Source organism: Stegostoma tigrinum, chromosome 18 (assembly GCF_030684315.1).
Source record: "Stegostoma tigrinum isolate sSteTig4 chromosome 18, sSteTig4.hap1, whole genome shotgun sequence".
NCBI classification, from domain to species: Eukaryota; Metazoa; Chordata; class Chondrichthyes; order Orectolobiformes; family Stegostomatidae; genus Stegostoma; species Stegostoma tigrinum.
The window spans coordinates 8,305,962-8,328,461 of NC_081371.1; the positions used below are offsets into that span (position 1 = coordinate 8,305,962).

The following is a 22,500-nucleotide window of genomic DNA, read 5'->3' on the forward strand; positions in this document are numbered from 1 at the left end:
AATGTGTTGAGTCAGCGATGCCACTTCGATCTGACTGCCCCCTTCCAGCGGCTCAACAGTTCCCACTCCCACGTGTTGGTACCTGTGCAGAGTAACAGAGCTAAGGCAGGTTTGTTAGGATCTCCAGTCCTCCTGTGACAGCCGCTCCTAAACTGGGCAGGCTTCCCTTGCTAAGGTCAATCACTTTTTTGTTAATGTTTCTCCTGAGATGGATTGCTTTGGAGTGCTGCCCCTCCCACTCTGTGCATCAAGGGGAGGAGGATGGACTCCTCCTAGGGGTCTGCCTGCAAGTTCTCTGCAATGTCATTGACGCAATCCGGGCGCAGGCGAAAAGGGTGCGATGCAATTTTAATATTCAGGGTATTACGGCGTTGCCTACACCTTTGCAGCCCCCGCTTCTCCAGGCTGCGTGTCAGTTTCCTCGCTGCAATTGGTAGCCAAGATGCTGCTGCAAGGGTGTTGGAGATCTGTGTCTGTGCGTGTGTACATTTCTGTAAACTCTACCTGCCTATCTCTGCAGTGCCCATCCTGTTACACTCCTAGCTTCCAATGCAGCGACCGTCCCGTTTGACGCAGCGACTGCAGCAGCCTGGGCGGGAGCCGCTCCGCCCACCCACCCCAATCCTCCGGTCCGATAGGCTACCTCGCCTTTGATTGGCGTCGAGACTAGCCAATTGGAACGGCGGATTCCACAGCAACCGGCTGTCAATCAGGATGGCCGGGGCGATCTGTCAAACGCTACTCAGGTCCCAGTGACTGAGAGAGAGCCGACTGGCTTCAGGTGAGTATCAGCTCTATCTGCTCGCATCTATAAAGCAAGCCCAGGACGCTGTAGAAAACCCTCGCCTGGTGAGTGCAGCAGCAAAAATGCAAACCGTTTATGATTATTTTCAGGGATTGAGCCGAGTCTACAGAAAGTAGTGTGTTATCCGCACACCAGCAGTGTCCCGTTCAACTCCCACGCTTTTAAATGTCAGCCTAATCTCCAAATGCAGCTCTTTCTGCTGCTTGTTGTTTGGAGTAGTTTTCACGTGTAGGTCTGAGAGGTGGGTCAAAGCAGCCCTGTCTTCAGGGGGTCATTCCTCTCATCCACTTTTTTCCAAACCCCCGGGCCTGGGAAACTCTCACAGGTAACACCCTCGCATGGGTTTAATTTTTTTCAGTCGTGTTTTGGTCTTACTGCGACAGTAGATGGTCATTGTGCCCTCGCAGTTTTATAAGCTGGAAGACGAAGCAAATATTTATTACGAGAGGGTGGGAAACATAATCTGCAGCTTTTTTCTAAAAGAAAGAGGTGTGCAAAATGTGCCTTAAAGTCTTGTCTTGCAAACATTCAGTACAATTCAGTGCTTTACGTTGTGTGTCTGTTTGTATGTGCTCCTCACTCGGGAGTGTGTCACTCTTCGTAACATGCTGAGTTCATGATCAGTCCTGACGAGCAGAAAGGGAGAGTGAAGTGTACGCATTTGGGTGTTGCCAGTATGTAGACTGTTCATGTTGTGTATTCGCAAAAATTATCCTTGCTATCCGCTACCATTTACCTATTTAGGAACAGCTAAGTAATAATTTTACTTTTAATTTTGCAGCAGAGCATTTATAAGATAGGTTTTTTTACTGGAGTCTGCATTTGTGATTGGTTTCTGAGAATTTGGGCATGGGAGGAAAGATATTTTAATCTGCATCCTCTAGCTGGCATTATGTCATCCTTTAACGAGTATTTTCGTACAAAGGGATGTCAGAAGCAATACCATTGCAGAGAGTTCACATTGCTGTGTTGAAGGGATGCTAGAGATGATGACTACTGGTATCACTGATTACCTGGGAGTAAATTTGAGCCCTCTCCCTCTTTTCTGACCCCAAACACCTCCTTTTCTTTCACCCTGCCACTCTCTGGGGAATACTTGTACTGCTCCTCCTCTATTATTCATTATTGGGAATGTGTCTAAACTTTGCCAGTGAGATTCCTAATGAGTGGTTTCAAATAAGCATCATCTGGCCATTTGGGCGTGTGGTGATGGCAAGGTGATTAGCACATCTCCTTGCAACTGATCTGTTGCTGACATGGAAACACAGGATATACTGCATTCCTAGTCATTACCAGGAATCTCCCTAATAGAGTAGTGTTTTTTTTTTCAGTTTAACACTGGTGCCCTTCTGTTGTCCTCTAATTTGCCATGAGCTGAATTTAGAAGAACATAATGCATTGGGGAGATTTTCCTGAATTTCCACATTGAATTGCCATGGGTGCAGTGAATACAGACAAATTGGTGGCTCTAAAACATCACTAATACAATCCACTGTGTGACAGTCCTGTAGAGATAGGTTCCAGAAGGTAATGTAAGAATGTTGGTTGCTTGAATGAGACTAATTGAGTACATGTGTTTATGAAATGTTCTATCCTGGGAAAGCCAAGGCAGATCCAAGTGGAAAAAAAAGTTTTTGAATTAACATCAGACTCCACACCCCCAATCCACCCCACTTTTAAACACTAACAAATGGTTATATGACTGGGTACTTGTTAGAAATTTTACCAGGATTTAGTGAAACGTACGTGGGTTTTGAGAGAAGTGGAAACAAATGCTGGGTTGATGTTCAGTGTGCCCATTGGACTGTGGACCAGCCTTGCCCATTGTGAAATTTTGGTGGGGTTCTTTAGCCTTGCTTGCAGTCAAGCTTCTAAAAAAAGTAGTCCAAAGATGAAATCCATGCGGAAGGCAGTGTGAAACCACTTCATGTACTCTTCTGTAGTAGGTCACTCAGAAATTTTGCAAGTGAGAATTATTGCTCTGTGGGGCGGAATAAACTGTTGGGTGAAATTCCATTTCTTTGTACTTGTAATCAACCTTAAAACCTAGATGTAGGAAACCTGATTAAACTACCATTCCACATATATTTGATATTTAATTACTGGTGCTTGGAGCTAGGTAAACACATTGTATTACAACCAGAATCCCAGAAGGGGAACGAAATGTGAGGCTGGACGAACACAGCAGGCCCAGTAGCATGTCAGGAGCAGAAAAACTGACGTTTCGGGCCTAGATCCTTCATCAGAGAGGGGGATGGGGTGAGGGTTCTGGAATAAATAGCGAGAGAGGGGGAGGCGGACCGAAGATGGAGAGAAAAGAAGATAGGTGGAGAGGAGAGTATAGGTGGGGAGGTGGGGAGGAGATAGGTCAGTCTAGGGAAGACGGACAGACGCACCTTCCCCTGTAACCGCAGGAAATGCTACACTTGCCCCCACACCTCCTCCCTCACCCCTATCCCAGGCCCCAAGATGACTTTCCACATTAAGCAGAGGTTCACCTGCACATCTACCAATGTGGTATACTGCATCCACTGTACCCGGTGTGGCTCCCTCTACATTGGGGAAACCAAGTGGAGGCTTGGGGACTGCTTTGCAGAACACCTCCGCTCAGTTCGCAATAAACAACTGCACCTCCCAGTCGCAAACCATTTCCACTCCCCCTCCCATTCTTTAGATGACATGTCCATCATGGGCCTCCTGCAGTGCCACAATGATGCCACCCGAAGGTTGCAGGAACAGCAACTCATATTCCGCTTGGGAACCCTGCAGCCCAATAGTATCAATGTGGACTTCACCAGCTTCAAAATCTCCCCTTCCCCCACCGCAGCCCAAAACCAGCCCAGTTCGTCCCCTCCCCCCACTGCACCACACAACCAGCCCAGCTCTTCCCCTCCACCCACTGCATCCCAAAACCAGTCCAACCTGTCTCTGCCTCCCTAACCTGTTCTTCCTCTCACCCATCCCTTCCTCCCACCCCAAGCCACACCTCCATCTCCTACCTATTAACCTCATCCCACCTCCTTGACCTGTCCGTCTTCCCTGGACTGACCTATCCCCTCCCCACCTCCCCACCTATACTCTCCTCTCCACCTAACTTCTTTTCTCTCCATCTTCGGTCCGCCTCCCCCTCTCTCCCTATTTATTCCAGAACCCTCACCCCATCCCCCTCTCTGATGAAGGGTCTAGGCCCAAAACGTCAGCTTTTGTGCTCCTGAGATGCTGCTTGGCCTGCTGTGTTCATCCAGCCTCACATTTCGTTATCTTGGATTCTCCAGCATCTGCAGTTCCCATTATCCCAGAAGGGGAATCTGGGTTAGTTCATCTGCAAAAGACTGCCAACACAAACTTTGTTTAATTGGTATGCAAATTTGCTTTCTTCGGTTGCAAGAAATGTGTAAATTCCCAACATTAAACTAAACTGATTTCTCACTTCTAACCCATCCTATCGTTAGCCATTTCAAAGTCACAGAAATTTCATGCGGTTCATTTAGTATTTGATAAATAAAAGTGTTTGGAAAACAAATTCACGGCTTCATTCTCTCTGACCTGCTGTTTCTATAAGACAGCATTTAATCTATCACCGTTACACATGCAAAACCTTTCCCACTTTATGGAAAAAAAATCAAGAAATTGGGTTCATATTTTGCTCAAATTTCAGATGAGCTTCCACAGTCAATGAAAATAGGGCCTCGTTGACCTGTATATGCACTGAAGAATACTTAGCCTCCTGTTAATATTTATGCAATAATTGGACCTTTTTGAATTTAATCGAAACCCTGGCCTTTTATCAGATTAAATAAAGGGAATTTACATTCGTTACATGCCTGATATACCTTCACAATTTGGCAAAGCCAAGTTAAATTAAATAGTTTAATTAAATAGTTTTTGAAGCCACTGTTGTGAGATGTGAAAAACAGCAGCCAATTTTTGCAATGCAAGATACCACAAACAGGAATGAAATGAATGACCAGATTACCTGTTTAATGACATCACTTGATGTGGTGGATAAATGTTGGCCAGATAACAAGGTGAATTGAATTATGTTTCCAAATACAGCTTTGTAAAATTAATACTTTTAGTTCATTGATGGCATAAATAATGGCACAAGAATTTCCCTTGTGGGGACCTAAGTGCACAATCTCAGAGTAAGGGGTCGCCCATTCATGAGAGAGATTAGGAGGGATTGCTTCCCTGGAGATACTGAATCTACAAAATTCTTCCCTGCAAAGGCTGGCCCATCATGGCTGAGATAGAGTTTTAATCTGTAAGAGCATTGAGGGCATAAGGCACGAAAGTGGAGTTGAGGTTTATCAGATCAGCTATAATCCCATTGGTGCAGCAGACTCAATAGGCTGAACGGTCTACATCCGCTATTCTGCCTTGTAGTGTATTCTGTCTGGAGAGGGAGCTGGTTAGAGGACAGAAATCAAAGCTTATGGGAAGAGGGAAGTTTCTGCTGAATTAGAAAGTTTTGACCTGCTTTGCGTTAGGTCTTCTTACTTTAGATGATCTAGATTCGAGAAGAAATATCAAAATTTAATGGCACTATCAAATTGAATATGGCAATGTCTGACCTAGACTGTGAAAATCTGCGGTAGAACATAGCAGTCATTTCAATGCAGTCCAATGGGGAGCAAATCACTTTTTAACTTCGGGAAAGAAATCACACCCTCATTTCAAAGTAGTAGAACTGAGACACCTCAGTATGCAAATTAACAAGCCATTAAAGGTGACATCTTGAGTAGATGTGGCAACTTTAAAGAAACTTTAACTTGAATCTTTCATTTCCCTGTTTAGAAGCTCAATATAAAAATGGACATGTGATGTAGAACTTGTATAAAACAGTAGGCAACTTGTGAAATATTGTCCACAGATGTAGTCACTTTATTATAAGAAGCATATAAAAGAAATGGAAAAAGTGCCTGGTGAATTTAGTGCAATTGTATCTGATATTCATGATTCCAGTTTCCATTCTTTCCATCCTCCACTATTCCCACTGATGGCAAAGCTTCAGGCTTGCTTTGTGGAATTCCTTTGCCATATCAATAGGAAGAACAAAACCTCATACGCTCTTTCTTGAGCCTGCATTTCAGCTCCTCTTACTACAAAGCAGAAGAAACACATGTTTGGTGCATTCAAGGCAAAATGTACAAATAATGCAAGTCATTCTTTTTACAGGCCCTGTGGGTGTGTGGAAACTCGAGAATGGACAAAAGCAGTGCAGTGTTCAAGCTAGGGTTAGAGAGTGCACTAGCATGCTTGGATTGCATACTTATAAACCTTTTAAAATTAATTGTCATGATGCTGAAAGCCCAATCAATAAAAAGATCAATTTGCAGGCCTTCTGTGTCAGCTATAGCTTAATCCCAGTTTACAATCACATGAGCCAAACTACCAGCCTTATCGACTTCAGTAACACATTGATTCCCATGCCAGTTTATTGATGCCTACCCTGTGACTTCCAGCAAATCACTGCCTCCAACCAGGTTTGGTCCTTCCTCACAGTAAGCCCTCAGCATGAATGAGCCTTGGCCCTGGTGGATGGTTGGCTCATGGCTGCCATAACCCCATCATGGGGAAGTTGAAAAGCATGGTGAGTTAGCTTTGCAAAGACCTGCTAAAGTGGGCCAGTTTTGGCTGCATTGTTGCAATTTTTCCTCCCCACTCCTGGCCTGCTCATTCCCCTTGTTGTCACTTTCTACAGTGAATCATCTTTTTCCATCTCTCTTGTCTCTTAGTATTTACAAGTGTACAAAGCATTTAGATGTGCACCTGCGACACCAGGACATACAGGCAATGGACCAAGTACTGGAAAATGGGATGAGAATCGTTTGGTCGTTGTTTTTGACATAATGGGCTGCAGGCCCTTTTTCTGTGCTATGGATCTTTATGTTACAACTGTTGTCAGAGCATACCAAAACTGCTGGCTACTCAACTTTCCTTCCTAGCCCCTATGTTCGCTGTCACAGTTCACTTTCTTCCAGGACTGTCTCTACCTCCTTGCAAGCTGCTGCCAACACTCCTTTCCTCAAAATAAACCTTTGCCTCCACTGTGCTAGCAAAGTATCAGGTTCCTTTTCTTTGCCAAAACCCTTGAAGATGATTTTGCATCTCAAATCTATGCCCATCTTTCTCAAAACTCAGTGCTTAAATTGAAGGATTAAATTTGTTTTTTATATGTGACTCTGACAAAGGATGACTATGTGTAACTATCTGTAGCCTCTGACATGCTTGGCCACACCAACCTGCAGCAGCTCTTCACTGCTGTCCAGGCTTGCAAGGGCTTTCTCTTCTCTCTCCAGCACTGTTAGCTCTGTCACCCTACTCCACCATCCAAGGGTCTGACCTTAGTCCCTCCCACATCTCACATAGGTGCCACCCCTCAGCAGCAACATCCGAAAACACAGTCCATTTTCACATGCATGCCGACAGCACCCAGCTATACCTCTGAAATTTCTTCTTAAAGTAACATAACGGCTTCAACAGCTGCTCAGGATAAAAGGTTTCCATGTTCAGACTACCATCTGTGCAAAGGCACCATGTTGAGGCGAAATTCCTGCGGGGATTCTCCTGACCACCTGCAGCGATGTCTCCTCACTGTTCTTGGAACTTCTACCAATTGAACTACAACTCAACTAAACTTCAGCTGCATGCGCCTATCCTGTTTTGCTTCTCTGCTCACCTCCTTGCCGTCAATGGGTAGTGCTCCTCCTTGCCTTCAGATGCAGGTCCATCGCCTTGCCCTACCTAATCTCTGCCAATTTCTTTGGTCTTCTGAGGAGAAATGCCTGCTATCCCGGTAGCAGTGACAATACTTTTATTCTCTTCAGTCAACTATTTCTACCATATTAAGGCCCCATGATGAACCAGAGGGTGTACGTTAGGAACAAGTCTCTAGATGTTTGTGTGTTCATGTTTCTGCCCTTTTTGGAAGCCATTCACCAACTAACAGTGGCAGAACCATCAGCTGATGTGGTTCTGCGCTCGAACTTGTTTCCTCAACTTTTCAGTGTCTCGAATCACTCTCCAAAGCCTTCTCTTAAACTCCTCCTTTAGTCCAAGGTTTCTGAGATGGCTCAATATTTGTCGAATGTGTTTTTAAGCAATGAAACTTGGTTAAAATAATCACAGGCGGATGGACAGTAGTTTCATTGTCAGGATGGCTTGCAAGCAGCGGTGAGTGCATTCGCAGGTGATGGCTCAATAGCTCTCTGCATGCACTTTGCAAACGTGGCAGTCTTCTCATTACTTTCCATTAATGGCTATTTTAATTTCCATAATTCATTGCATTTAAAGGTATAATATTTCAGATGAGTTACAGTAGAAGCTATTTTTAAACTCCTGTACAAAATAAGACAGTGGCATTTCTTGTTCTTGGCTTGCTCAAGGGCACTCCAGTGTGAAAATGTATTTTTATAAGAAAGGTACTTTGTCCTTTAGAAAGCAGCAAGAGAAATTTCACATTGAGGCAGCAGCTGGAGGTTATTTGTGACATTTTGGTACTTTGAAAGAAATAGTATCACTGTTCTAGGACTTCTCTTGACTCAGTTTTTATGTCAAAATCTCAAACTCATGGAGCTTCCCATTCTCTGTCTCATATGTATGTTTGACATATCCCTCCTCATAAGTGTTGGGGAGTGCATTACTGTTAACCAAGCTGTTTATGTCATTGTATGACAATAAGAGTACACCAGGGCTTTCTGCTAGAGAAGGGAGCTTAAAATTGAAGTCTGAATCATTTAACTTGATCTCAATTTGTTTCATTATCATGATACAAATTCAGATGTGCCAAAGAAATTTGGATTTGGTCCAATTTGGCTCACAATTGGAAAAAGGGCCGATTGTAGTCAATTCATATATTCTATGGCCCCAGAAATAAACTATGCTCATTGGATCCATGACCGAAGGATTGCAGATGTGTTTATGCAATTCTGACCTATACACCTGTAGACTGGAGCTGATGTCGAGAGCACACAGTTGATGAGTATTCTGCCAATCTCCTTTTCGCAGTGTCCAGCATTTCTCAGGATATCAGGTTTTTTTTATTCAGTGTTGTGTTCAGGTGACCATTCGGATGGCGAAGTGAAATCTGTGCTAAATTTAACTTGTATTTGTGCCTCCTTCATAGTATTCTGGCTCTCCTATTCCAGCAAGGTCATGAGTTGATCCATTTTTAAACAAAATATTGGCAAATTGCTTTGAGGTCAAACATGCCTTTGTAAGCTGTTTCACTGCTTTATCACCCTGTGCTGCCAGAAAAGCCCAGTGTGAATTCCTGCACTTTGCTAAACAATGAGGTTATTGAAGAAGATAAATGATTTTGCCTTTCTGGTGACAAACAAGATAATTTTTCCACCCAAAACTGCAATTTTGAATTGAAGATTTTGCATCACTCACGTGTGTACTGTTGCACTGAATGTTTGCAGTTGACTTGTAAATGTTATTGACTCCTCACTGAGTGCTAGTAGCAGTTGTGAAGGAAACCAGGCAAAATCTGAAACCACTTCCTATGAACAGATAATCTCAATGTTGCCTTGCTCCTTTATTGACTTTATAAGCTTCCAGCACAATCGACATCCTTTTCCAGAAGCTCAATATGTCGTTTTGGGCTACAAGGTACATGCTAAGGTTGTTCGTCCACAATCTGTGTAATTAGCCCAGTAATATCCAAAATCATAACTGAGGTGCAGATCGACTCTGAATCACAGTCAGATGGTTGAAAGACTTATGTAAATGCTTCCTGAATATTGACTCGACCACAACTGAAGTGCAGTGAGTATTTCTAGTGTCCATAATTAGAAAATAAATCAGAGGCAATGGAAAATGCATTTAGATACAAGAACTGAGATGGTCCAATCATCAGAAAAAAATATAAACAGCCTGAAATGCTCCCGTCCAGAAAAGTGGAGACAGAGAAATGGCCCGATTATGAACTTTTCAAATGTGAAGGTGTTCGGGAGGGTTGATGTAAAGAAGATGGTTCCACTTGTGAATAGTCCATAAATAAAGATAGTGACTTATAAATTTAATAAGAAATTCAGGAAACATTTGTTACCTACTCTCCATGGACTGTAGCAGCTCACCACCTTCCAAAGAATGGGCAGTCAATGTTAGCCTTGCCAGTTAAACTTTGGTCCCATGATGTAATTAGAAGGAGCTCGGGATGATGAGAAATTGGAACTATGACATGGGAAACGTTGTGACAAATACTATCGATTCATTAAGGGAAAATTCAGACGTGTACATGAGTGTGACAGGAATGCAAGGGTATCTTAGTGGGTGGGATGCACAGAGGTGGGAAATGGCTCATGCAGAGCATAAGCATGGATCTTTTGGGCAGAATGGCCTATATTTAGCTTGGTTAAAGTTGAGTTGCTTGTATCATTTCAAAAGGAACTTGACCAGGGTCTGGAGACTTTTAATTTGGAGATATGGCCATTGTTAATGCTAAGCATTCCTTTGTTTTGAGTGCCTGTGGATGGAACAGATTGAAGTTGACTAGCATAGAGTTAAATGCATGGCTATGGAACAACGCCTCCAGGCCTGTTGAGTTTCTTTGAATGTTTTGTGGAGACACCAGAGAAAATAAGGATGATTTTTCGAATACAAGAGCAAAAATTGGGTCGGGGTGGGGGAGGGAATGGCTTTGGCCATCGTGTGTGACAGCTGGGGTCAGTTTGTATGTGGAGTCTAAGCAGTGATTAACCAGAGTGGATTAATTAGTAAGGACTGGAAGTGGGAGGTAGAATCACTGGATTGGGATCGGAAAGGTTGAGAACATAATATTCTTGGTCTCACCATGCTATGAAAGAATATTTACAGAGTCTGCTGACGTAAGGAAAGCCTGAAACACTATAAAAGGATTTTCCTTAAAATAATAGTTGCCTCAGCAATTTTATAAAGAAAGCACAGAGCTGTGAGTAGCTATCAATTCACCTTGAAACTGATATGTTAATCATTTGCTAAACCCAGTCGATCAATTAAAAGCTGTTAAATTCAACAGCAATTGCATAATTATTTTGATATTTAAGTTGTCAGCTAATTTAATATTAGAGATGAAGGCCAAGTATTTTGTTGAAAAGAAAAAGATGTGGAGAGTTCAGGGTGTCTCCAAAATGGAAGAACTGAGAAATGAAAAGGGTGGTGGAAAAAAAATGTTCTGCCTCGACCCCAATGATAAAAGAAAGAGGAGGAACTGGGGGAGAAAAACAGACTAAAAGGATTATATTTGTGAAATATGAAAAGGGGAATAATTCAAGGTGAACTTCAAAACAAAAAAATCTCATGAAAGATTATTGAGTTGGATCCAATGTGCTTTATCTTTCATTCAATTGTAACAATTTGTGCTGAAATGTGGTCCGTGCCGAGGTACAGCATTAGCTGCATCATATAAACTAAGTTAAGGCATTACTGCACTTCCAATTTTACTTTCATCTCTGTGACAGGAATTATTAAGTGATCACTGAACTGTTACGAGGAAGTTGTGTTTTATCTTTGTCACCTTTAAATGCACTGTAAGCAAAAGTCTGGAATTGATGCAAAGCTGCCTGAAGCAGACCTATTTACTACAGCCGCTTGTCTGGACAGGCTGTAAATAGTTAAAAACTGAAGTGGCTACACAGTGTCAGGCGGAAATTAATGCTACCAAAATCTGTGGTATCATTAATTTGGGATTGAGTTAATGGACTGCGGCTGGATTCCAGGATTCTGAATCACCTGTCTTTTTAGTATTACAATAAGGGTCAGCAGTTTAAATGTTGAGTTTGGATTTTTGTCAGCTCAGTGCAGTAAATCTTGCCGTAAATACTTGTCATGACTTTAGCATGAGCTATATGTACAATAATATGTCTGTGAGCCAATTATGTTGTATTGTATGGAGCTTCATCATCTATTTCCGTTGGCAGAAGAGGGGATTGTTAACCACATAATATTTGAGGTAGAAGGTTAACCTTTTGTTTAAATATGCAGGTTTGTTGTAAGAAACCGTGAGCATGGATAACAAATGTTAAAACAGGCTTGCTTCTCAATGCCCTACTCTGCTTTATCAACTAATAGGCAAATACTGGGGATGAACTTCATTGCTAGCTTTCAGATGATGTGTTGAACTGAAGCGCTGTACAGGTGTGTTTCTCAGATGGCGTGGTATTAATCGAAGAATATAAGAACATTCCCTTGGTGCTCTGGCTGAATTTATTCGCTCAATTAATATTAATAAATTAGTGACATAAACTTACTGCTGGACTTATTAGAAAGTCTTCAAAAATGACACAGCCACACAATTATTTTGAGGCATTTTATGTTTGGAATGTTTGTGCCACATAAATGCCAGCTTGTCCTTGAGTGTTCATCAGGACGTGATAGGAGTCATATTCACCTGAAGATGCCAAGTTCATTCCCTGGATGGCGATAGGTTTGTTGGCATTGCCCAGGGCTGTGCACATGTGGTGGAATTTGCCTTGGCATCTGCAGGCTAGGGAAGGAGAAGAACTAAGTTAGGGGATTTTTTTTCTTGGACTGACATACTTGGCTGGAAAGATCATCTATTGAATAATGACCGGGAACATGTTTGGACTCAGTTGTGTCACCTTTCAAAGGCAAATATCTTACTGACTGATTTATGAGGAATGCCTGAGGCTGATGTAGATGAGGAGAGGGGATGTTCCTCAGTGCTTTCCAAAGAAAAGAGAGGACTAAGTCTAGAGGATTGGAAGAACAGATCCTCTGAAAGCATTTAAAATAAATGAGCTCCAAAAATAATTAATTTTGTCCTCTCTGGGTTTACAGGAGCTTTAAAATTTATTCAGGTCATGTTTGCCACCTGCAGTTGTGTATTGCATGAATGACTATGTAGTGCAGATTAATTTTAAACAAAATCACGGTGTCATGTTAAAATAATTCTGGTGCAGAGGATTAATTTTCACCAGCCTGTATCTAATGCCAGTACAGTGTGATGATGGCTTACTGTGATCAGCAACACCTTTTTTTCTGATAATTATGCCTGCAGTTTAAGGGCATTTCAAGGACTTCTATGCTGGTGGCAGCCTCAGTGATGCAGCATGTCGGGTACAATTCCTCACTGCACAGTCTGCAGCCTTTACTTGGGTGTTGAAGCAGCCAGTGGAGTAACATTTGAGCTCGCGCTCTCTCTCTCTCTCTCTCTCTCTCTCTCTCTCTCTCTCTCTCTGGAGGAGTGCCAAATTGGTCACTCCTGTATCTTGTAAAACGCACAACTTTCTCAGACATCATCTGATCTACCCGAAAAATTACATGAGTGAGCAGTGGCTTGATTGGCTGCTTTCTGCATTTGTACAGTTGGGTGTGAAAACGCAACAGACTTTTGCTTTTGGTTAATCCAAGCTATCACTTCTGTTTGCAGTTGTGCGGAAATCAGTCTAAAATGGATTCCCCTAGCCGGTCTACAGCCAAGCCACAGCAGGAGCCATATTATAGGCAGCCTCCTGAAAACAAAGACTTCTCTCGATCAAATCTATTTCTGTGTATCTCGAGCTTTCTTTCTCTGCTTTGCTCTTGCAGATCCCAACTTCACTCCACATAAAGCAAACATGAGCTCACAAATTTAATTGCAGGCAAGGTCCTGTTGTGGAGAACAGGCTGGAAGGACACAGGTAGTTCCTTTAACATCTGACAAAAAGGCAGGTTAGCATTTCTGCATCAAGCTGCAGTCAGAACCAGATGATGAGAATCCCAAAGTAACATTGAAAACAGAACTGAAGTCGCTTTGTGTAACAAGAGGAAATGACCAAGGCATGTTCTGGTCAGCTGATCTGTCTTTACCATCACTGTGGGCTTTTGCTGAAACTAGTCACACTCATTTAAGCCTCCATTTCAAGCAGGACAAGTGACAATTTGGCCATGCAACTGCCAGACAATAACCTTCTCCAACAAGTCAGAATTTATTTCCCTTCTTGAATCATTCCCTTCATTTCCCTTCCAAGTACAATGAGATTTAATCGCCCCACTATCAGCATTCTGGGATTACAATTGACCAAACGTTGAATAGCACTAGCCATTTCAATCCCGTGGCTTCTGCAGAGCAGAGGCTGGAAATTCTCCCACCTTCTGCACACCTCCTGTCTCTTGCCTTTCACTGACAAGGCAGCATTGGGCGGCACAGTGGCTCAGTGGTTAACACTGCAGCCTCACAGCACCAGGGACCCAGGTTCGATTCCAGCCTCAGGCAACTGTCTTTGCGGAGTTTGGACTCCGTGGTCTGTGTGTGATTTTCCTCCGGGTGCTCCGGTTTCCTCCCACCGTCCAAAGATGTGCAGGCTACGTGGATTGGCCATGCTAAATTGCCTGTAGTGTTCAGGGTTGTGTGGGTTGTGGGCGGATGGGTCTGGGTGGAATGCTGCAAGGGTCGGTGTGGACTTGTTGGGCTGAAGGGCCTGCTTCCACACTGTAGGGATTCTATATCAATGAAGGCACAAGTCAGGAGTGCAATGGAATATTTTCCCCCTACCACCCACCGCAAGATGAGTGCAACTCCAACAACAGCGCAGAATATCACCTCCATACAGAATAAAGCAGCCATTTAATCAGTATCCTGTGCACCAGCTTCAACTCTCACCTCCATTCACTGCTGACACACAGGGTCAAAGATGCAAACGATCTACACGATGCTGTGTGACAGCTCACCAAGGCTTCTTCAACTCCACCTTCCAAGCTGCAACCTCTCCCACTTAGAATGACAGGTGCATGGAAACATCGCTAACTGCAAGTTCCAATCCAGGCTCCACACCATCCTAACTTGTTCCGTCCATGTTTTGAGGTCAAAATCTTAGAAATTCTTCTCCAACTGCAATGATACAAGAAGATAACTCACTATCAACTTATCGAGTGCATCTGGGATTGGCAGCTCACTACAAAACTTTTTTTTAATATAAAAGAACTGGCAAAGGAAAAGATGTATGTAAATTGGGTTATTTCCAGGGGACAGTGGCATTATGGTCATAGCAGTAGTAATCTGGAAGCCCAGTCTAATCCTCTGGGGACAAGGGTACAAATCCTCCTGCAGCAGCTGCTAGAATATCAAATTTAATTAATAACTCTGAAATAAGGCACCATCTAGCCTTTGCTTGTTGTGAAAACCCATTTGGTTCACTAATGTTCTTAGGGAAGGAAATCCATTGCCCTGATCCAGTCTGGCCTACGTGTGACTCCAAGCCCATAGCAATGTGGTTAATACTTAACTGCACCCCGACATGACTATATAGACACTTCACTTACGGGCAGCTAGGGACAGACAACAAATGCTGACCTTGCAGTGATGCCCGCATCCCCATGAAAGAACAGGTTGATGACCACAAGAGATTTCATTGGACCTGAACATAACCTATAAATCCGGTATTTATTGCCCATCCTGATCTGCCCTTGAGAAGCTGGTGGAGAGCTGCTTTCTTGACCCATTGTAGTCCCTCAGTGTAGGCAGCCCCTAACTTTGATGTTAGAACGGGCACTGTTAGATTTTGACCCATGAGTGGATGAATGGCTCTCTCTCATTTCACCTCTGAATTGACTGCACCAGGTATTTGTAGAAGAGATAATAGGAACCGCCAATGCTGGAGTCTGAGATAACAAGTTGTGAGGCTAGAGGGACACAGCAGGCCAGGCAGCATCAGAGGAGCAGGAAGGCTGACGTTTCAGGTCTGGACCCAAAATGTCACCTTTCTTGCTCCACTGATGCTGCCTGGCCTGCTGTGTTCCTCCAGCTCCACAGCTTGTTATTTGTAGAAGAATTTGCTGACCAATTTAGTGATGCTTAACTGTTGAAGTGTTGTGAGTGTAAAAGACACACTCAGTTTTTTTTAAAAATAAGTTTTATAAGAAAGGGAAATATTATTTATTTTTTACTACCAAACCTATAAAACATTATTTAAAAATGCTGTGATTTGTATATGTATGCAAGAAATTCTCACACCCACACACACACACTTGCACGCGCGCACTCACTCGCGCGCACTCACTCGCGCTCACTCTCTCACGTGCTCACTCTGTCACGTGCTCACTCTCTCACTTGCTCTCACTCTCTCTGAATCTCTCTCACTCTCTCTCACTCACACTCTCTCTCTCACACACACACACACACACACACACACACTCACACACACTCACACACACTCACACTCTCTCTCTCACTCACACACACTCACACTCTCTCTCTCTCACTCACACACACTCACACTCTCTCTCTCTCACTCACTCTCTCTCTCTCACTCACACTCATTCACACACTCACACACACACACTCTCTCTCTCACTCACACACATACATACTCTCTCATAAACTCATTCTCACACTCTCACATTCTCACGCACACGCACACGCTCAGGCTCTGTAGCTACGAAGAGGAAGAGGAGATTCAATTGTACAAAATCATCCAAAACAAAAATCAATGTTTTTAGATCCTTAGAATCATGCTATAAGTGGTTTTGGCCTATGACTGTGTGGGTATCCAGAATCTGTGTGGATATTTTAATGGTTTAACAAAAACACTGCCTTTCCTCTGTCATGAGCAGCAGGTTTATGTTGAAGATGCTGTCTATGGCTGGTCACTTACAGGCGGGGCACAAGTGATGTAAGTTGTTCCTTCTGCAGGATATTTTACCTGGTCCAGCAATACTTTTCCTATATTATGAAGGAAAACATAAGAAACAAGATGCAAATAGGGTATTGAAGGATCCAGCAGACATTTATTACAGAGATAATGGGAACTGCAGACACTGGAGAATCCGAGACAACAAAGTGTGGAGCTGGATGAACACAGCAGGCCAAGCAGCATCTTAGGAGCACAAAAGCTGATGTTTCGGGCCTAGACCCTTACATTGATTATTATATTCATGAATATATAAGCCAAAGGGCTAAACTTCAAGCAGTTCATTCAGTATTCTTTCAATAGCATGTCAAGAGTCAAGTGAGCTGAGCTGGGCCAAGTTTGTATCTGCTGTAACTCCAGCAGCAGGTGGCAACTGAGAGGATGGGCACTGAGCAGGGGAACCGAAGTATTAGTGCTGGGGTTTCTAGCAACAGGTGGTGATGGTGAGGGAGGGCAGCTGCAGCAGGCCAATGGAACATCACTGAAAAGCTAAGGTGAGTTTGGAGGAAGAAGGCCTTGTGGGGAAAAACAGCGGTCAGACAAAGGATTCGTCAACCCAATGTAAGTCACAGGCTTCTTTACATGTGAATATTTTCTTATTTAACCATGATCTCCCATTGTGTTTTTGAAGCCAATAGAATAAAGAATCCTTGCCTTGTAGTCTGTGCAACTTGTGTGTGTTCAGATTTCAGGTTACACTGATTTGCTCATGCCTCTTTTAGACCACGAGATGTAACTTTTTTCAGAAGTTTGTTGTATGGCATAGCATTGAAAGCCTTTTGGAAGTCCAAGGATGCCACATCAATCCTCATTGATTCTTTGTGTTACCTTTCAAAAAAAAAACTCCAGCAAGTGAGTCAGATAGAATTTCCCCTTTAGAAATCCATGCTGACTCTTGGTAAATCACCTATTTTTTCCATGTAACTCCCAATTATAGCCTGAATAGTTGTTTCTCCAAGTTTTTAGACCACTGAACTTTGACTAGTCTGTAGTTGCTGGGCTTATCCTCATCCTTTTCTTCAACAAAGCTGAAATTCTTGAGTCTTCTGGCTTCTCCCCTGAATGTAATGAAGACTAGCAGATTCCAGCTCCAGTTCCTGCAATTTCCCCTTTGATTTCCTTCAACAACCTTGGATGCAAATCATCCTGTCCCTGTTCCTTGTCAGCTTTAAGTAGTGTTGGCCTGGCCAACTATGTTACATCTTTCACGTTCTTTAGCTCTTGCCAGGTCGTCACATCATTGAGTTAACTGGGATGTTCTCGTTCTCAGCACTGCTGTCCTTAACCAATACCACTATCCCTCTCCTCCTTCATTTCCTACTTTTTCTGAACAAGTTGTATCCAGGAGTATTCTAATGCCCAGCTCTGCTCTGAGCCAGGCCTCTGTTCTCTGTACAACATCTGATGTCAATTTTGTAATCTGATTCCATAACACCCCAATTATATTTATTGTACACTGTGTGCACTCACATATTTGCATAGTAAGCGTGACTTGATTTTATTCATTTCTCCCTTACTTCAACACCACATGTTGACCTTTTATTCTCAATATTAGTGCTCTCTGTGACTCCAAGTGTTATGTGGAACTTGATATTCCTCTGTAATGTTCTGTCTTGGTTCCCATACCCTTGCTAAGCCCATTCAATAGTCCCAGCAAAATACCTGCAAGGAACACAGTCCCAGCTCTGCTCATTTCCAATTTAGCCAGCTTGTACAGGTATTACTTTCCCCAGGCAGAGACTCAGTGTCCCGGGATCGAAAGCTCTCCCTCCTTGCACACCATCCAGCCACACAATTAATTTGCTTTATCCTTCCATTTCTTGCTGACTTGCACATAGCAGGGAGAGTAATCGGAGATTACCATGTTTGAGGTCCTGCTTGCTAATTTTCAACCTAGCTCCTGAAATTCTGATTACAGGAGGTCATCCCTTTATTCCCACCTGAATCATTGGTACCAGCGTGGTTCATAAGTTCTGAGTGTTCCCCTTCCTCTGGGTGCTCTTTCACCCACTCATAAAACAATGGGGAAAAGCAAAAATTAGAGGATGACTTTGTTGACCTCTATTAGATTGAAGCAACAGTAAGTCCTCTCTGCAATTAATTACAATTGGAAATATCATCCGGTGCTAATGGCTATATTAAAAATAATGTATTGTCTTCCTTTTAAAACGCCACTGACCCTGTCTGCAGAGATAGACTTATCTGCACATTCTTTCAACCTTTCATAATATCAATGATATGTGAGAGAGATTCTGCTGAAAGAAATTAGGATAACTTCGGACAAGGCAGTCCACAACAAGATCATCATGGATAGAAAGTTAATAAATCCTTTTTGAAGAAACATCTTGAAATCTGACTTGAGCTGGTCTGCATAGATAAACCCCGATCAAAACAATTGATGTTTCCTCAGTAATGTGACTCATTTCATGATGGTAGTCTGCAGCAAATTAGTCAAGATTTATTGAAAACCTTTTGTATTGCAGTTTCATTCCCTTGGGAACTAAGTTGTTAATTTCCAAAGTAAATATTAATTCATTAAAGCAAAATGACTTTTCAAAGTAGAATCACACTCATTGATTGAATAGCTTCTTTTTTCATTTTAATGACTTTATTTGAAGGAAGAGAATGCATTCATCTATCTCAATTTTTTAAAAACAAGCATTGGTTAAGGTGGTGTGTGGGCAATGATGATGGAGAGCTGATGTCAGTGGACTTGTTATCTAGAACCCAAAGCTATATTCTAGGGAGTGATAATGGGAACTGCAGATGCCGGAGAATCCACGAAAACAAAGTGTGGAGCTGGATGAACACAGCAGGCCAAGCAGCATCTCAGGAGCACAAAAGCTGACGTTTTGGGCCTAGACCCTTCATCAGAGGATGATCACCTCTGATGAAGGGTCTAGGCCCGAAACGTCAGCTTTTGTGCTCCTGAGATGCTGCTTGGCCTGCTGTGTTCATCCAGCTCCACACTTTGTTTTCCTATATTCTGGGGAAATGGGTTCGAATCCTACTGTAGCAGATGGTGAAACTTGAATTCAGTAAAATTCTGGAATAAAAAACATCAGCCTAATGGTGACCTTGTTAAACACTGATTGTCATGAAAAGCCATCTGGTTCCCCAATGTCCTTTAGGGAAGGCCATCTGCCATCCTTGCCTGATCTGGATTCCGTGTGATTCCAGAATCGCAGCAGTGTTATTAACTCAGTTACCCTCTGGGCAGTGGTGAATGGGCAATAAATGCTCTCCTGATCAGTGATGTCCGAAACTGTTGAACAATTGTTTTAAAATCCTGACATTCTTTTGATTTATTGTAGCCACATGTACAGTGAAAAGTTCTGTTTTGTGAATGGTGCAGGCAGATCATAACAAACACGAACCTACAGACCATGGGTTGCTTACAGCGAATCGTTTCAAGGTCACGGCTGCACAGGAGGTGCATGAAACAAGAGCAGCGATAGTAAGATCAACGTTATGTGAGGTTAGAGAGGTCCATTCAGGAGTCTAATAACAGTCGGGATGAAGCTATTCTTGAACGTATTGATGTGTGCGTTCAAGCTTGTGTACCTCTGCCTGACAGAAGAGGTTGGAAGAGAGTGTTATCAGGGAGGGACGGGTCTTTGATGATGTTGGCAGCCTTTCCAAGGTAACGAGAAGTATCAATGGAGTCCTAAGATGGAAAGTTAGCTTCCATGATGGTCTGGGCTGTGCACACAACTTCCTGTGGTTTCTTACAGTCCTGGGCAGGGCAGTTTCTGCACCAGTCTATAATGTACCCAAACAGAATGCTGTGTATAGTGCAGCTATAAAAGTTGGTGAGGGGCCTTGTAGACAGAGCAAATTTCTTGTCTTCTCATGCATTCTGAAGGTACACTGCTGGCCAATCAGCATCTGAAGAGAGAGGAACAAAGAGAACCTTTCAGACTGATGCCCTTTTTATTTGAACTGGGGAAAGTTACCAATACAGCATGTTTTAATCAAATGCAGAGGACAGAACAGGTGGAGCCTGTGATAATTATACCATGCTTGCTATGTCAGTCATCCCCCAACTTTATTTTGGTTGAAGAATTTCATATGAATAACTGTGAACGACTTGCACCCCCATCATTAAATTACCATATTAGATGATCTCCACAACACTTGACCAATGTGTTTGACTCCCTCCTTGAAGTTCCAAAGAACAAAGAAAATTACAGCACTGGAACAGGCCCTTCGGCCCTCCAAGCCAGCATCGATATGCTGCCCGTCTCAACTAAAACCCCCTAACCTTCTGGGGACCATATCCCTCTCTTCCCATCTTATTCATGTATTTATCAAGACATCCTTTAAGATTCACCATCATGTCTGTTTTCATACCTCCCCCGGCAGCGAGTTCCAGGCACCCACCACCCTCTGTGCCTCATACATCACCATTAAACCTATGCCCCCTAGCAACCTCTCTTCCACCTTGGGAAAAAAGCTTCTGACTATCCACTCTATCTAGGCCCTTCACAATCTTGTAGACCTCTATCAGGTCACCCCTCAACCTCCGTTGTTCCAGTGAGAACAACCCAAGTTTCTTCAACCTCTCCTCATAGCTGATGTCCTCCATATCAGGCAACCTCCTGGTAAATCTTTTCTGTACCCTCTCCGAAGCCACCTTCTGGTAGTGTAGCAACCAGAATTGAATACATTATTCCAAATACAGCCTAACTAAGGTTCTATAATGCTTCAATATTTAAACTCCGTGTCCTGGTTAATGAAGACAAGCATGCCATATGCCTTGTTGATGACCTTTTCCACCTGTGTTGCCACTTGCAGTGACCTGTGTACCTGTACACCCAGATCCCTCTGCCTGTCAGTACTCTTAAGGGTTTTCCATTGACTGTATATTTTCCATCTGGATTAGACCTTCCAAAATGCATCACCTCACATTTGTACGGATTAAATTCCACCTGCCATCTCTCTGCCCAAGTCACCAAACCATCTATATCCAGCTGTATCCTTTGACGGTCCTCATCGCCGTCCACAATTCCACCAACCTTTGTGTCATCGGCAAACGTACTAATTAGACCAGTTACATTTTCCTCCAAAACATTTATATTTATTCCAAATAACAAGGATCCCAAAACTGATCCCTGAGGAATGCCATTAGTCATAGCCCTCCATTCAGAGATGCACTCTTCTGCTGCTACCTTCTGTCTTCTATGATGGGGCCAGCTTTTATCCATCTTGCAAGCTCACCTCTGATCCTGTTCATTGGTAATTTAAATGCTCCTGTCTCTGAAAAAGACAGAACACACCTTACTGGTCAATGGAACAGATTCCAACCCAGACAGATCTGTAACTTTTAAGACCATTGCACGTCGTTGCAAATGCAGTGTAGTCTCGTCAGTCTTCTTCATGTACACATGTTGTGCAGTAACATTAGTAAGCACAGAATCCAAACTGTGTGTCAGTCTGTCACACTCTAGCCTTGTATATAGCTAGTGTTATAATTAATCTTCAGGTACTGGGACTTCCAGCAGCATGTAGCAGTGGTGATGGAGTACACTGAGCAAGGAAGCTGGGTATTCTCTGGGATTTCCATCAGTTAGGTGGCAGTGATAAGCTAGAGCAGCTGGAGCAGTTAATCAGACTTTCATTAGAAAGAAAGGGTATGTTTGGTGTGGTGAGAGCTGATGGGACAAAATGCCTCTTTGTTCCAGTTTTCCTGAATAATTTATATTTTGCCTTTAAGAACATGAAGAGGAAGGATTTAGAGAGTTATGAGCCAAATGCTGGCACGTGGGACTAGACTAATTCAGGATACCTGGTCAGTATGGACGAGTTGGACAGAGAGTCTGTTTCCCTGCTGTACAACTGTATGCCTCTTTTCCCAAATAATTTTCTCAATTGCTTTTCTTAGATACAGGTCCCAATATTTGGTTGTAATGCCTTTTTTGGAATTTCACTGACATCGAATTGCTGCAAAGCCACTTTACTTTTGTGTCTACAAATCCCCAGTCAATTGAGTTTGAACTTTCTGACCGGAAGAAGGTAGCCGCCAAACAAAGGAATTCCTCACCCCGATGTCACGCACTTGGTCAGCCCCTGTACAGAGTG

General features: G+C 43.0%; 1 protein-coding gene across 7 annotated transcripts in view; it reads left to right on the forward strand.

Moving 5' to 3' along the window:
• The first annotated feature begins 718 nt into the window (after nt 1–718).
• Nucleotides 719–22,500, forward strand: part of cntn1b (contactin 1b) — a 721,932-nt gene continuing 700,150 nt past the window's right edge. For 2 of the 7 annotated variants that reach the window (XM_059652305.1, XM_059652303.1), the window contains exon 1: nt 734–849. The gene's annotated coding sequence lies outside the window, so the exon portion shown is untranslated. Of the gene's footprint in view, nt 850–22,500 lie in introns of all 7 variants that reach the window. The other 5 variants (XM_059652304.1, XM_059652313.1, XM_059652306.1 and 2 more) reach the window with 5 other exon arrangements.